At 42.8% G+C, this 15,000-nt stretch overlaps 1 protein-coding gene across 4 annotated transcripts in view; it reads right to left on the bottom strand.

The window, feature by feature from the left end:
• LOC123510322 (transmembrane protein 198-like) overlaps positions 1-15,000 on the bottom strand; it is a 70,379-nt gene that overhangs the window by 30,388 nt on the left and 24,991 nt on the right. For 2 of the 4 annotated variants that reach the window (XM_045265351.1, XM_045265353.1), the window contains exon 2: positions 1,737-1,775. The exons of the other annotated variants lie outside the window; for them this stretch is intronic. The gene's annotated coding sequence lies outside the window, so the exon portion shown is untranslated. The remainder of the gene's footprint in view (positions 1-1,736; positions 1,776-15,000) is intronic. 4 annotated transcript variants of the gene reach the window in all.

The raw sequence follows: 15,000 nt of genomic DNA, 5'->3' as shown, positions 1-15,000 counted from the left end.
GACGGGAGATCTACGTGACAACAACACAAGGGAAAACAAAGAAAAAAGGAAAGAAAATGAAAGAAAAAAAGAAAGAAAAAGAGAAACTGAGTGAATAACCACAATTTATCACGAGAGAGAGAGAGAGAGAGAGAGAGAGAGAGAGAGAGAGAGAGAGAGAGAGAGAGAGAGAAGAGAGGTAGGGAGAAGCTAAATGTGAGAGAAAAATGAGAAGGGAAAGGGAGAGGGAGAGAAAAAGGGGAGGGAAGAGAAATTGGGAGATAGGGACCGGAATACGAGAGAGAGAGAGAGAGAGAGAGAGAGAGAGAGAGAGAGAGAGAGAGAGAGAGTAAAATGAAAGATAAATGGAGGAATGAAAGTGAAGACGACCTCCACAGATGACCCCCCTCCTCCTCCTCCTCCTCCCCAGCACAAAGGCGTGAGTGATGGGTAATATCCTGACATGAGGAGGAGGAGGAGGAGGAGGAGGAGGAGGAGGAGGAGGAGGAGGAGGAGGAGGAGGAGGAGGAGGAGAATAGAAAGTAAGTGATAAAGAAACATGAAACGAAAACGCAAAATAGAATGTCAGAGAGAGAGAGAGAGAGAGAGAGAGAGAGAGAGAGAGAGAGAGAGAGAGAGAGAAGGAAGTGCTCAGGTGGTGAAAATGATAAGGGAGGAATCATAATATCTACCTCTCCCTCTCTTCTTTCTACTCTCCCTCTCCTCTCTCTCTCTCTCTCTCTCTCCCATATCACTCTCCTTGCGGTAATTCTAAGAGTTCTCGGATATTCAAATTTCCGCTCTCACTCTCCCAGGTCTCTCTTACACGGGCGCTGGCTACCTCACATATTCACATACAGGAACACACGGGTTTCTTGTTGATATACTTTTTTTTTGTTAATTTGTCATTTAAACTACACAAACCACCCTTAAAAACCATCGTAACCTCTTTCAATACTGGGACACATTTTCACCTTAAGATTTGTGCACAATTAGACCATTTTATTGACATTAGGAAGCAAGGGTCTATGGAGGTCAGAAGATTAATGGCCAGAGTCTTCACTATTTCAATCTCCCACATGCGTTTTGAGATTTGTGCACAATTAGACCATTTTATTGACATGAAGGATCTATGGAGGTCAGAAGATTAATGGCCACAGCCTTCACTATTTCAATCCCCCACATGAGTTTCTGAAGCCGTATAAAATCACCAAATAGTAAGCAGAATGGTACTGAAGGGGTTAACTAGTCTCTTGAAACAATGGAGGTACGGCGCAGGAGTGTTTCAAGATAAGGATCCTGGTGACAAACTTCCCAGCACTCACACAGCCCCGGGTTCGATTCCCTCGGTATGATGTAAAGCAAGTCCTGAAGGGTATCACGTGGCGAGGGTCTGGTAACACTACTGGTTCGGCCTGTTACTGTCTGTGTGTGTGTGTGTGTGTGTGTGTGTGTGTGTGTGTGTGTGTGTGTGTGTGTGTGTGTGTGTGTGTGTGTGAAAGATGGAGTAAATCAATCAATACAGAAATAAAGAAATAAAGAAAGAAGAAGGAAGGGAAAAAGTAGATGAGAAAAAAGGAAAAAAGAATAATTGTGTGTGAAAGAAGGAGTAAAGAAAGAAAGAAAGAAAGAAAGAAAGAAAAAGAGGGAGAAAGTAGATAAGAGAAAACGAAATAGAAAAAGAAGAAGAAAGAAAATAAAGAAAAGAAAAAAGAAGAAAAAGAACAACAACAACAACCAAAACAAACACAACTGACCTTGAAACAGAAGACGATCAACGAACACACGAGACGAAGCTAAAAAGAAGAAAAAACACCATTAACAACAACAACAACAATAACAACAACAACAACAACAACAAATGAAGGAATAAATATCAGAGAGAGAAAAAACAAACGGAAAGGAAACAATAAAAATGGAAGACTAGGCAAAATTGAATAAAGGATACTTAAAATGACGTTATTCTTTTAAAACATCAATTGGCGGAAATAGAACCAAGTGAAATAAATGAGAGAGAGAGAGAGAGAGAGAGAGAGAGAGAGAGAGAGAGAGAGAGAGAGAGAGAGAGAGTATATACCAGTGTACTTAACTAAACATACATAAAACTTATACACACATTTATATAACCTAACCTAAATTTAAACTGAATAAAACATGAAAACACTTGAAATATATTGAACAAAACACCTGATGGATTTTAAAACACACACACACACACACACACACACACACACACACACACACACACAGCCTCTAGCCCCTTCCTTCTTGAGCTCCCTCGCCGCCCACTCTCTCTCTCTCTCTCTCTCTCTCTCTCTCTTCTTTAACCTGTAACTCAAAATGTCGATGGTTTTCAGTGTTCATCCTTTCAAAAATATCTAAATTGTTCAATCTTTTACGAAATCCTGTTTTGTGTGTGTGTGTGTGTGTGTGTGTGTGTGTGTGTGTGTGTGTGTGTGTGTGTGTGTGTGTGTGTGTGTAGGTGGATGTGTGTGTTTTTCTTTTTTTCTTTCTCTTTTTCTTTCTCAGTAAACTTTTATCATTTTAATATTTCAAAACTTTCTTTATTTTTCACTCCCTTTACTTCTCGCCCCACCATCAATTTCTTTTTTCTATTATTTTTATCCAATTTTTCCTTTTCAATCCTTTCCAATCACCAAATACCAAACCTTCCTCACTTCATAGCTAATTATTCGTATTCCAATCATTTCCCATTCCTAGTACGAATTTGATCACTGGAACCACTAAAGATCAACTAATTTTCCTTCATTTCATTGCTAATCATTCTTAACAAAACTCCCTTCACGTTACTGCTAATCATTTCTATTCCAAACACTTCCCATTCCTAGTAGACAATATTCCCATTCCTAGTACCAATCTTATCACTGGAATCACTTCATTCGTAACCACTCCTATCAAAACTTCCTTAATTTCATTGCTAATCATTTCTATTCCAAACACTTCCCATTCCTAGTAGACAATATTCCCATTCCTAGTACCCCTTTTGTCACTGGAATCACCCTCCCTCTAGTAGACCATGATTCCAACTTTCCCCCATTCCTGCTGCCTCCAATTCCCGCCGCATCCATTCCAGCCAGGCTCCAGTCCTCATTGGTGCACCCTGGTCTGGTTCCTTAAGCATTCCGGGATTGGCAGTGTTCCAGAATGACAGCCAAGGCCATCTCTCTCTCTCTCTCTCTCTCTCTCTCTCTCTCTCTCTCTCTCTCTCTCTCTCTCATCCTATTCAGCTCCTTTCTCTTCTCCTCTTCCTCTTCCTCCTATGCTGTCTATATCAAAAGTACTCTCTCTCTCTCTCTCTCTCTCTCTCTCTCTCTCTCTCTCTCTCTCTCTCTCTCTCTCTCTCTCTCTCTCTCTCTCTCTCTCTCTCTCACAGACATCATTCTAGTAGTCGAGTCTCCCCAGGGCAACCTCACGGTCCTAAATAGCATTCAATATCCCATACAAGGCCTAAACAGCATTGTACACCCGCAAAAACAACCTAAACAGCATTCAATACTACAAACCAGGCCTAAACAGAATTCTACACCCTAAATAAAGGTTTAACAGAATTCTACACCCCAAAAAACATCTGATCTTCCTATACACCTCAATGTAACCCCACGAACACCCCCCCCCACAGGACATCACCACCCTAATACACACACTTACACTACAATATAAATTTCTACACCCGTTTCTAAGTCTAAAATAGATTTCAACACCACAAAACACCACAAGACACCAGAACACACCGCAGCATGACACCACAATGCACCACAGCATAACACCATAATACACCACAAGACACCGCAGCATAACACCACCACCACCACCACCACAACCACCACCACCACAGTTGTAGTTCCTGACTTTCCCCTCCAATCAACCCTTCTGCAATGTCACCAAGCTTTCCTCTCTCTCTCTCTCTCTCTCTCTCTCTCTCTCTCTCTCTCTCTCTCTCGATCCAAGCAAGGCCGTCGTTCATCACCCCTTCAGCCTCAGAACTCACCCTGCAGCTCTCTCTCTCTCTCTCTCTCTCTCTCTCTCTCTCTCTCTGAACCACATCATTATAAGTTTATTACAACAACAATAGCAACAACAACAATTACGAATACTAATACTACTCTCTCTCTCTCTCTCTCTCTCTCTCTCTCTCTCACACACACACACACACACACAATGCCTGATGAGAGAGAGAGAGAGAGAGAGAGAGAGAGAGAGAGAGAGAGAGAGAGAGAGAGAGAGAGAGAGAGAGAGAGAGAGAGAGAGAGAGAGAGAGAGAGAGAGAGAGAGAGAGAGAGAGAGAGAGAAAAAGAAAGAGGAAAGAAGGAAAGAGGAAAGAAGGACAAGAAAGGAAAATACAAAAACGAGAGAGAGAGAGAGAGAGAGAGAGAGAGAGAGAGAGAGAGAGAGAGAGAGAGAGAGAGAGAGAGAGAGAGAGAAAGCAGATATATCAGTCCCCGTCAATGCAAAGACGAAGACGAAGACGAAGAAGAAGAGGAGGAGGAGGAGGAGGAGGAGGAGGAGGAGGAGGAGGAGGAGGAGGAGGAGGAGGATTAGTAAACACCACATCTCGACGTCTCGCCACACCGCATCACCTCCTCCTTAGTGTTTACAAGCCTTTACTAATCTACTGCAGTCTCTCTCTCTCTCTCTCTCTCTCTCTCTCTCTCTCGTTCTTTTCCTTTCCTTTCCTCTTTTTTTCCTCTTTCTCCTCTCCCTTCCTTCCTTCCTTCCTTTTTTTCTTCCTTCTTTCCTTTTCTTTATTCCTTCTTGCGTTTTCCTCTTCCTCTTCTTCTCTTTCTTATTTTCTTCCATTCTCCTTCATTTTATTCACACTTTGGCATAGAGAGAGAGAGAGAGAGAGAGAGAGAGAGAGAGAGAGAGAGAGAGAGAGAGAATTAAAGCTGAGAGTCTTTTAACATGTCAGTCAGTGTCAGGCTGGCGCATGAGAGAGAGAGAGAGAGAGAGAGAGAGAGAGAGAGAGAGAGAGAGAGAGAGAGAGAGAGAGAGATTAAATAACGATGAATGAAGGACAAAAATAGATTAATACGGGTATGTGGGTATCAAGAGAGAGAGAGAGAGAGAGAGAGAGAGAGAGAGAGAGAGAGAGAGAGAGAGAGAGAGTCTGGGAGGGGGAAATACATTTGTTTATGGAAGGAGGAGGAGGAGGAGAGAACAGGATGAACGACATGACGGGTGCATGTTTAGAGAGAGAGAGAGAGAGAGAGAGAGAGAGAGAGAGAGAGAGAGAGAGAGAGAGAGAGAGAGAAAGCTGTTGCCATGGCTGCCTAACCGACGCTCAATCTCTCTCTCTCTCTCTCTCCATACACACCCTCACTCGTTCGGTCCCTTGTACTAAAGAGACCTTATGTTAGTTAAGCCTTGCACTCTAGTACTCTCTCTCTCTCTCTCTCTCTCTCTCTCTCTCTCCATTTCACGCACCATTTTCATCAACACTTTAATTACACAAAAAGGATTCAGTAGCATTGTCACGCCACATCGATCACACATCTTAGCATCCTACGAGACAAGAATCCTTCACAAAACCACTAAATCCTACATCCATAACCCTCACGTGCCTCAAATCCTTCTTAATCCTACGCTAATCCCATGTCTTGCAAAGTTTCGTGCTTCTGATCCTTCTCAATCCTACACAGTTTCATATCCTATCATCCTACATCCCTTATTCTTAATCCTACTGTTCTATACCTTTGAATCCTATGTCAGAAGTCCTTAATCCTATGTACTGTTATCCTTTTTTCTCTAGATCCTTTGTCCTATAAGTAGTCATATAAAACACCCTTACTACTATTACTACTACTACTATTCTCTTTGTTTCCAGTTCAGCACATCTTCTCAACACACACCACCAACAAACACCACTGCCACGACCACTACCATCTCCTCAACACAAAGGGATCCAACACTATTCCAGCCATTAAACACAGGATCCTGACCTGAAGTGTTCGCTCCCTCATGTAAAGGTGTAAAGTTTGTGATTCTTTGTTTACATATATTCGGTAGTGGCTGTGTTTACCCATCAGCTGACTGGCCTGTCTACAGATAGAGATGTAAATAAAGTAGTAGTAGTAGTAGTAGTAGTAGTAGTAGTAGTAGTAGTAGTAGTAGTAGTAGTAGTAGTGATAGTAACATTAGTAAATCACGATTCAAAAACGTATTTCCTTTGTTTTTTTTATCCTCGTGGACGACTAAGTAATGGATTTAAAAGTAAACAAACACGTAAATTACCTTAAATAACTAAATAGATGTAGTATAAGTAAGAATATACGTAATAGTAGCAGTGATAGTAACGTTAATAGTAAGTCACAATTAAAAAAAACGTACTTCCTTTGTTGCAATCGAATAAAAAGTAAACAAAACACGTGAATTACCTTGAACAAACAAGTAGCAGTAACATGAGCAGTAGAAATAATAGTAGTGATAGTAACATTAGCAAGACTCAATACAAAAACGTATTTCCTTTGTTTTTTATCCCCGTGAATTGCCTTAAACAAACAAGTAGCTGTAATAAAAGCAGTAGTAGAAGTAATAGTAGCAGTAGTAACATCGTCTACATGAACATCGCATTACAGAACACATATCCTTTGTTTTTTACGAGGGCAGTGGTGGTGTGGAGTCTCGCCGCTAGAGGGCCGCCGCTGATAACACAGACTGCCCCAACACAAAGAGATGGCGCTGTCCCCTGTATCTGTCTAGCTCCCTCGCCTCTCCTCGCCGTCTGTGCCACAATGCTTCTCTTGCTACTCTTGCTAACTTCTCATTCCTCCTGTTCCTTTCTTGTTAGTCCTATTCTTCCTGGTTTCCCTATTCTTCTTCATCCTTTTCCTCCTCCTATTCGTCTTCCTCTTCTTTTTTTTCTCCTCCTCTTCCTTTACCTCCTATTCTTCTTCCTTTTTCTTTTGTTCCTCCTATTCTTTCTATTTTTTTTTCTTCTTGTCTTACTGCTCCTCCTCCTCCTCCTCCTCCTCCTCCTCTTCCCGTCATTTCAAGAGGCGTTACGTCATAATAGAGAATTACTGATCCCGTTCCTCTTAACTTGGTGGAAACGTTACTTTAATTCCTCCTCTTCTTCCTCTTCTCCACCATCTTTCCTTCCTCCCTTCCTTCCTCCTCCTCTTCTTCATCTTCTTCTTTCCGCCTCATAAAACAAGGCGAGGGTATAACTCAACAGAGATCAATGACGTAACATCACAAACAACAACAATAACAACAATAATACAGCTGTTTCTCTCTCTCTCTCTCTCTCTCTCTCTCCCCTCACCTGCGCAGGTCATTTTCCCCTCGGTGAACCCTTCTCTCTCTCTCTCTCTCTCTCTCTCTCTCTCTCTCTCTCTCTCTCTCTCTCTCCCGGAAGCAAGCAGTCGTGCAACACTTACACTTCCCCTCCTGGCAGTGGTCCTGTCAATACATCACCTAGCAACACAAAAATCATTACTAGGCAACACTGTGTCCACCCTGCCTGCCCTCCGCAACACACCACTCTGTCCACCATCCACAACACTATCTCATGCCCTTGGTGTCTGCGGTGCTACAGAGACGTTGGTAATAGTGTTGCTATTATTACAACACTGTGTTCACCCAGCCAAACTTCAGCAACACAAGACTCTTTATCTACAATCCACAACACTGTATCTCACTCCCTTTGTGTCTACGGTGCTACAGAAGCGTTGGTAATAGTGTTACTATTTTTACAACACTGTCTATTCTCTCCTCTCTCCTCAACACAAAGTCATTCACAACACACGTTTCAATACTTAATGGCAGAAGCAACACAGTATTACAAGAGCATTAGCAATACAGTGTTTGAGTTGCAGTGTTACTATTAATGCAACACTGTCTATTCTCTCCTCTCTCAACACAAGGGCGTTCACAACACATTTCAATCCTTTATGGCCACAGCAACATTATCACAAGACCATTAGTAATACAGTGTTTGAGTTGCAGTGTTACTATTAATGCAACACTCTCCACTCTTTGACTTCCACAGCATATCTTTCAACACAGGAGCACAGGAACATCAGCAATGCAGTGTTTGGGTTGCAGTATATGTGTCAGTGTATCATTGTTGTGTTTCCGTGCGTTTCTGCATCTGGTAACACACTTAGGTATGAACATGTGGCTGTAACTCCTTCTCATAGCGTGTGTTGGTGTTGTGTCATTGTGTTACTGTAATATGTGTAATGCTACGCTATGTTATGCTATACTGTTTGATGTGGTAATGGTGTTATGTGGGGTATATATACTTATACTGACACACACACACACACACACACAGCTACATAATACCCCATCACCCCCCCCCTCCCATCACTCTGTCCCTATCCATTACAGCTGGCCAGGTAACACACACTCACACACACGCAAACTCACGCACACACTCACGGGCAGCTGGCCAGGTAACACGCCCCCCTCCGTCACGGTTCTATACTTCCCCACGTGTCCTATTCACTCACCAATCACGAGCATATCCATTACTCTCCCTTTCTGCCCTATACACTCCCCTACAACTCCACCCCAACACATACACACACACACACACACACACACACACACACACACACACACACACATACACACACAAACACACACCAAGCTTTCTTTCCGCACGTACAGTCAAACATCCTGCACAGTTTTCTCTCATACTTTCTTTCCTTTCCCAGCATTCCTCCTCCTCCTCCCTCCTCCTCCTCCTCCTTCCTCGTCTTCTTCTTCTTTCCTTATTTACTCCTTTCAATCTCTACTCCTTCGCTTCTTCTTCCTCATTATCTATTGTTTGTTTTTATTTCTTTCTCACTGCCTCTTGTCTTCTTCTTCTTCTTCTTCTTCTTCTTCTTCTTCTTCTTCTTCTTCTTCTTCTCCTCCTCTTCCTCCCCAACGCATCTTTATTCCTTCCCTCAGTCAGTCAGTCCTCCTCCTCTCCTCTCCTCTTCTTCATCTTCTTTCCAAGCACATCTTTACTTCAACAACCTCTACTCCTCCTCCTCCTCCTCCTCTTCCTCTTCCCCTTCCTTCCCCAACAATCTGTAGCACTTCTTTACCTCTCCACAATCACCCTCCTCCTCCTCCTCCTCCACCTCTTCCCCAATATTCTCCAACCTCTCTTCATCCCTTCTACAATTACCAACTCTCCTCCTTCTCCCCCTCCTGCTCCTCTTTCTCTTCCTCCTCCCACTGCAACCTCAACAATCCTCCTCCTCCTCCTCCTCCTCCTCCTTGAACCCTCCCACACTACTTAAATTTCTTCCACTCCCACTTCCACTACTCCACACTCCTCCCACGGCCCTAAAACTTCTCCCACGCTAGCTACGGCCGCCCCACACACTCCCACGTCTGGAGGAGGAGGAGGAGGAGGAGGCTAGTGTCCCCGTAACAGCAGCAGGAGCGACCTCACGGCAACATAAGAGATCAATACCAGAGAGAGAGAGAGAGAGAGAGAGAGAGAGAGAGAGAGAGAGAGAGAGAGAGGAGGAGAAGGGTGGCGGTGCTCGTGCTGGTGGCGGTGTAGGAGGAGGAGGAGGAGGAGGAGGAGGAGGAGGAGGAGGAGGAGGAGGAGGAGGAGGAGGGAGCGTCCAGCCATCAATACTTTACCCTCAAGCAGAGTTTACTTCAGCGTCATCAGAGTCGTGATTGCGCCACCCTCTTTCCTCCCCACCACCACCACCACCACCACCACCACCACCACCACAAGCAGTAACAAGGATATCAGCACCACCATCACCACTATCACTACCGCCATCACCATCATCACCACGAGCAGTAACAAGGGCATTGTCACCACCACCACCACCACCACCACCATAACCACCACTATCACCACCACTAACAGTAATAGCAAAAGGTCTGTTGCTGTTTGGCTTTCCTTTGTATTCCTTTGTAACAGTAACGTCTATATAAGAAGAAGAAGAAGAAGAAGAAGAAGAAGAAGAAGAAGAAGAAGATCACCACTAATGTTTTTCCTAGTAACAACAACAACAAAGAAAACATCAATAACAACACAAATAAAAAGTCTTAATAATAATAACAACAATAATAATTTCCACCAAAACAAGTCAAAACATTTATCTCTTTATTTTCTCTCTCTCTCTCTCTCTCTCTCTCTCTCTGCTTTCTACTGTTTCTCTTTCCTTCCACTCTTTCCCCTATTCCCTTCCATCAATCTATTTCTCTCTATCTATCTATCTATCACTTCCTCTTCCTTTCCTATCCTATTTCTCTCTCCCCTTTCCATTATTCCTTTTTTTCTTATCTCTATCTATCCATCAACTTCTCTTCCTTCTTCTCTTCCTATCCTATGCACTGTTTCTCTTCTCATCGCTTCCTCTCCTTCTTTATTCTACGTCTTTCCATCTCCCTTATCTATCTATCCATCTATCTATCTAACTATCTATCCATTTATTTATCTATCATTTTCCTATTTCTCCCTCCATCACCTTTACCTCCTTCTGTTTCCCCCATCTATCCATCTACCCATACCCATCTATCTATCTCTCTATCTATTTATCTATCTACCTATCTGTCATCTTTCTTCTATGCATTATTTCTCCCCTCATTTCTCTCATCCATTACCCTATCCCTTTCTGTTCCCCCTACCAATCTACCCATTAATCTACCCCATCTCCCTCTCTATCTAATTATCTATCTATCTACGTGTCCTTGGCCAGACGGTATCGCTTTGTTCTTTCACCATCAATACTTTCCAAAGACTCTAACAGAAGGTACTTGCGTTTTTTTAAGAGCATTTACACGGTTCGGGTGATAGACTGGCAACATTTCTAGTTTACTGAGAGGAGAAACTGTCTTGAAAACCCGGCTAGCTGTCTCTGTGGCCTCGGAAAATTGTCGCAGTGAGAGTGGAAGGCGTTTCTGAGCACAACCGTGAGTAAGGACGGGCAAGGTTGGAGCAAGTTAACATGACTCAAAATATCACTTATCAACTCTCTCGTGTTTAACTTCCACTTAACTTACAGTCGAGTGCCTGATACCGCGAAGAGGCTGCCACAGGAGGAGGAGGAGGAGGAGGAGGAGGAGGAGGAGGAGGAGGAGGAGGAGGAACAAGAGTGGACGTGTCTGTGTGTAGGGTAGAACTGAGGCGTGTTAAGAGAAAGAAAGGAAGGAAGGAAGGAAGGAAGGAAGGAAGGAAAATAGAAAGATAGAAAGGAAGAAAGGAAGAAAGAAAGAAAAAGAAAGAAAGGAAGGAAGGAAGGAAGGAAGGAAAGAGTAAGAAAAAGTAAGAAAGAAGAAAGAGATGACGAAAATGAATGAATGAAATAAAAGGAAGAAAGAAAACGAAAAAAAAGAAAGGAGAAAAGAAAAAAAGGAAAAATAAACCCATAAAAAGGCAAAAATAGGAACAGAGAGAGAGAGAGAGAGAGAGAGAGAGAGAGAGAGAGAGAGAGAGAGAGAGAGAGACTAGACAGACGGCTTTTTTAATGGCTGGCTTACTGGCGTCTCACCCTTGCCAAGTATAGCACACTCTTGCCAGACACGTGTAAGCAGGTGTATGGGTGGGTGGGTGGGCGGGTGGGTAGAGGGATGGGGGTGGGAGGGGGTGAAAGGGACAGGTATGCAGTGATTGGAGCGTAAAAAAGGCAGGTGTGTGTGTGTGTGTGTGTGTGTGTGTGTGTGTGTGTGTGTGTGTGTGTGTGTGTGTGTGTGTGTGTGTGTGTGTGTGAATGAGGAGGAGGAGGAGGAGGAGGAGGAGGAGGAGGAGGAGGAGGAAGGTAAAATCTTAAGCCTAACCTAACCAAATAAAACATGACCTACAAACGAGAGGAAATAAATGACTGAAAGAAAACGAGGAAGAAGAAGAGGAGGAGAAGAAGAAGAAGAAGAAGAAGAAGAAGAAGAAGAAGAAGAAGAAGAAGAAGAAGAAGAAGAAGAAGAAGAAGAAGAAGAAGAAGAAGAAGAGGAAGAAGAGTGACAGGAAACCGTTGTGTTGATGTGTGGGCGGCGATCAGCAGGTGTAGGCGCAGGTGTGGGGGCGTGACACCTGGCCGGGTGGGGGGGGGGGGGAGGGGTGGGGTTGACAGGTGGGTCGTGTCATGCACAGGAAGGGAGGGGCGTGTGGTTACATATCCTCATCAGGGGGTGGGGGGAGAGAGAGAGAGAGAGAGAGAGAGAGAGAGAGAGAGAGAGAGAGAGAGAGAGAGAGAGAGAGAGAGAGAGAGAGAGAGAGAGAGAGAGAGAAAGAAAGAAAGAAAGAAAGAAAGAGAGAGAGAGAGAGAGAGAGAGAGAGAGAGAGAGAGAGAGAGAGAGAGAGAGAGAGAGAGAGAGAGAGAGAGAGAGAGAGAGAGAGAGAGAAACCCCAAAACTCTCCCAGTGAAACAAACTCAACTCTCTCTCTCTCTCTCTCTCTCTCTCTCTCTCTCTCTCTCTCTCTCTCTCTCTCGTCCAAAGGGTTAGCCAGGTAAGACAGACGTGAGGGAGAGGGGGAGGGGAAAGAGAGGGGAAAAAGGAAAAAGGGAGAGAGGGAGAGGGAGAGAGGGAGAGAGAGAGAGAGGGGAGTGGTGCTGACTTCCCTCCTCACCTGACTCTATTTCAAGGTCGAGTGAGGGGAGAGGAGAGGAGAGGGAGAGGAGAGAGAGAGAGAGGGTGAGGGAAAGAGGAAGAGAGGGAGAGGGAAAGAGGGTGAGGGAAAGAGGGAGTGGTATAAAGTAAGGTGAAAAGTAGAGGGGAGAAGAGGAGAGAGAGAGAGTGAGGGGAGGGGAGAAGGAAAAAGAAGAGAAGGAAAGATTAGAAATAAACAAACAAATAAATAAACAAAAAGTAAAAAAAAAGGGTTAAAAAGAAAAAAAAATAACTAACAAACTTCATTCCTTTCGATTTTCCCTTTTTTTTTATCAACATTCTCTACTATCTCCTATCTTTCATCAACATTCTCTACTCTCTCCTATCTATCTTTTTTATCAACAATTTCTACTCTCCTATCTTTTATCAACATTCTCTACTCTCTCCTATCTATCTTTTTATCAACAATCTCTACTCTCTCCTATCTATCTTTTTTTTTATCAGCATTCTCTACTCTCTCCTATCTATCATGGGATATTAGTATTCTTCTATTCCTTCTATTCATTACTCAGATATCCTTTTCTCTATTCACTGTTCTATTTCACACGCCCTTTTAACCCCTTCAGTACCAGAACGCGTTTCCTTGTTCATCCTGTTTACTATTTAGTGATTTTATTCAGTTTCAGTTTACGTGGGAAATTAAAATCGTGTGGTCATTAATCTTCTGACCTCCATAAACCCTTCCTAATGTCAATAAAATGATCTAATCGTATACAAAACTCGCATTTCCATATTTATTTTAGGTACTGTTTGGTGATTCTATACAGCTTCAGAAACTTATGTGGGGAGATTAAAATAGTGAAGACTGTGGCCATTAATCTTCTGACCTCTATAGACGCTTCCTACTGTCAATAAAATGGTCTAATCGTACACAAATCTCCAGGTAAAAAATGTGTTCTGGTTGGTGAATGGGTTAAAAATTCCCACGAAAGGAGGATAATCACCTTTAAACATCCTAAACGAACCATAAACACCACGAAATAAGCAATAAACACCATAACACACCCCTAATACCTTTCCTGAAATTCTAGAATGCCAATAGACACGATAACAAATCCCTAATCCATTAATCCAAAAATAAATACATTGACACTTTCTTAATCCTTTTCCCGAACCTTTAATCCTGTAATACACATCCTTAATCCCTTTACTAAATCCCTAATCCTTTTCTTGAACCTCTAATCTAATAATACATGTCATAATAGGCCTTAATCCTCTTTTCCCAATCTCTAATCCTGCAATATACAACCTTAACCCCTTTTCTGAATCCCATAATCTTTTGTGAATCCTTACGCTAGCAATAAATACCATAAAGATGTCTTAATCCCTTTCCTGAACCTTTAATCGAGTTCAAAACACCACAAAACATCCCTAATCCCTTTCCCGGAACCTTTAATCCCTTTCCTGAGCCTTTAATCCACTTCAAAACACAACACACGCTTAATCCCTTTTCTGAACCCTTGATCCCTTTCCTAAACCTCTAAATCACTTTCCTGAACACTTAATCCTTTATAAACACTACAATATATCTTTAATCCCTTTCCTGAACCTTTAATCCACTTCAAAACACCACAACACAATCTTAATCCCTTTTTCTGTACCCTTGATCACTTTTCTGAACCCTGATACCTTTCCTAAACCCTTAAATCCCATTCCTAAACCCTTCAATCCCATTCCTAAACCCTTCAATCACTTTCCTGAACACTTAATCCCTTTATAAACACAGCGTACACTTAATCTCTTCCCTGAACCTTTCACTCAACACGCATCCCGTCTCTCTCTCCTCCCACAGGCGCCACAGTCACGCCGCCAGCCAGGACAGATCACAGATGCGCCCTTAGACAGCCCAGCGGTAACACAATACAGGGAGCACTGCCCAGCCTTCCTACGAGCTGCTCAGGGTTATATCACACAAGTCTCGTGTATAAGTGCTTTGTTTTACTACTTGTCCTCTTGTTCTCTGTCTCCCTCTATCTATCAACGCTCTCTCTTTCACTATCTATCAAGCCTCGTGGTTAAGTGTTTGTTCTGTTATGTTACTCTTGTTCTCTGTTGTTCTCTCTCTCTCTCTCTCTCTCTCTCTCTCTCTCTCTCTTCATATCTATATCTCTCTTTTTATTTAGATGCGGTTCTGTTTATTAGTTAAGTGGGGTTTCATGTGTTTTTCTTCGCATTTCTCTTGTTTTGTGTGTGTGTGTGTGTGTGTGTGTGTGTGTGTGTGTGTGTGTGTGTGTGTGTGTGTGTGTGTGTGTGTGTGTGTGTGTGTGTGTGTGTGTAGCGTTTATTTAAAGTAATACCACATTTACGATATCTTTAGAAACATGAAACGAAAACTGGAATATGTCAGACCACGAGAAAACTATAGAAACATCTCTGAAAACTCCTTAAAAACACCAATAACACACATTAAACACCACCAAACCACAAAAA

The sequence above is a fragment of the Portunus trituberculatus genome, chromosome 28 (assembly GCF_017591435.1).
Source record: "Portunus trituberculatus isolate SZX2019 chromosome 28, ASM1759143v1, whole genome shotgun sequence".
NCBI lineage: Eukaryota > Metazoa > Arthropoda > Malacostraca > Decapoda > Portunidae > Portunus > Portunus trituberculatus.
This window is presented reverse-complemented; position numbering and strand designations above follow the sequence as displayed.